The 2,187-nt window shown below is 36.6% G+C and overlaps 1 pseudogene; it reads right to left on the bottom strand.

Annotated features, from left to right (window-relative positions):
* Positions 1 to 888: 888 nt before the first annotated feature.
* Positions 889 to 1,011, bottom strand: LOC145249819 (U2 spliceosomal RNA; annotated as a pseudogene).
* Positions 1,012 to 2,187: the final 1,176 nt, after the last annotated feature.

Below are 2,187 nucleotides of genomic sequence, written 5' to 3' on the forward strand. Positions count from 1 at the left end.
AGTACATCATATCATAAAAAACGTGAACACCTCAAAAGCATGTGGACCTGATCTCATCCCGGCTTTACAATTAAAAAAAATATCCCACTGAGGTAGCTCTAGTTCTCTCCAAACTTTTCAACAAATTGCTTAATGAGTCTTGCTTTTCTTACTACTGGAAAACCTTCCGTGGTACCAGTTTACAAGAATTCTGATGAAAGAACTGACCCATTGAACTCAACTACTCTAACTACTGTGCCATGGTCAAATAATCTGAATAACAAATCTTCATCTCAAAATTTCAGAAATGTAGAAAAATAATAAAGATTTACTATGAATAATATGCTTCCAGCTGGCTGTTGGAAATGGGATCTACCTAACATCTTAATAGAGCTTCTAAAAAAGAATTAGTAGAAGTGCGAAGATACGAAAAGAAATACCAAATGCAATTTACACAGTTAATGCAGTTGACAAATACAAAAGACCCTAAACACATTATGCATAGCATTTATAAAACATAGTTTGTACTCACTTTACCTCTTTTTATCTTTTGTTTTCATGTATCTATATAAAAAATATTTTCAAAACATAAACGCATATTAATTGCCTGAAACTTAATAATAAATCCAAAAAGAACAAGGCTGATAGCCATTAGTTGCGTGCTCTCCTGTAACGAATGAATGCGTGAATGTAGGATTGACATGAAATTCTTAAAGATAAATTAAAATAACCGAAAAATGGGCTGAAATGACTTAAATAAATAAAAAGTAAATGACTTTAATGAACTGAAGGATGAATTGAATGACCTTAAGTATGACTTGAATGCTTAAAAAATAACTGGAATCCTTCAAAAACAACTTGAATGATCTGGAGAATGACTTGAATGGCTTTGAGACTGACTGGTTGTAAAGTGGGTGATCATTTTACATTAAATTAGTACAGAAAAGTTATCCCCCTCTTTATATCACAATACTGCATGTAGTAAGAACAGATACTACACTTTGATCTTGGCCAAAAGGCCAAGAAAAAGGTATTTATTTGCTCCCCCACCGAGCAAAATGTGAGGAGTGAAGGTGAAATGGGGACCAACTCCCCGGAGAGTAGGGGAGTTGGATAGTGATAATTGGTATGAAGGGTTGCCCCTACATTGACCAATAACTTATATGTGGGGGCAACCCCACATATGGTCTTTGCTTGCAGTATCTACAGAAAAAATACTACACTTTGATCTTGGCCAAAAGACCAAGAAAAGCTTAAAAAGCTAAGAACAGCATCTATTAACAACAGAGCTTTGATCTTAACCAAAAAGGCCAAGCACAAAAGTATTATGGACAGACCGACCGATGAAATGACTTATAGAGTCGCTTGCATGTGACTAAAAACGACGTTTTACGTAAATTTTTAACTTTAAATTAACAATATCAAACAACTTACTTAAATCAATCTTTTATTTACACCTGAGTCTAAACTCCTATTCCGCTTTCTTTTTTACATATTTTTGAAGCATGTGCTCATATGACAGTTTTTCACTTTTTATGCAAGCCTTTGCTTTTTGTTCTACTTTGTAAGATAATTCAAGCTGCCCCGGTTGCAGAGTAGAAGGGCAGGCAAGGCAAAATTCCATCGTATGGTCCTCCTTTCCATATTCTCAAATAGTTGGGTAGATTTAGTAGCCACGTCAAGTGATTGAAACTTTGGATCACACCATTTGCGTTCTTATGCGGTCGATTCTTTTCTGCTGAACCCATAAGGCTTCTGAATCAAGAGGGAAGGTGATTAAAGGGGGGGGGGTCCATGTCAACAGAAAGGGGCCATTCTTTGGCCGTCTGATTTACAGCTGTATGTAGTCCGGTCTGTTCATGAGATGTAGTTAAGGATTCAACATAGCTGAGATAGCTTCTTGACTACAGCCATTGGTTCGCTTCTATAGAGGGTATGGCATTCATTATTGGTAGCATTTGTGATCACCACATAATTGGTGGCGTCTTATTTGAATGGCTTCCACAGAGAGACTGGTTTTAAAACTGTCCTTTCTTTCAGTTAGAAAATGTGAAGTCATTCATCATATCACTCACTTTGTCTACGGCGTTTGATCTGCTGTCCCTTGCCTCAACTCATCTTCGTTTTGCAGATTTGGATTATTTTCATGCACTCAGTGTGACCCCTTTCCAAATTCACACGAGCTAATTTAATCACCATTGACGTAGG

Source organism: Euprymna scolopes, chromosome 28 (assembly GCF_053919585.1).
Source record: "Euprymna scolopes isolate OS-2025 chromosome 28, ASM5391958v1, whole genome shotgun sequence".
NCBI classification, from domain to species: Eukaryota; Metazoa; Mollusca; class Cephalopoda; order Sepiida; family Sepiolidae; genus Euprymna; species Euprymna scolopes.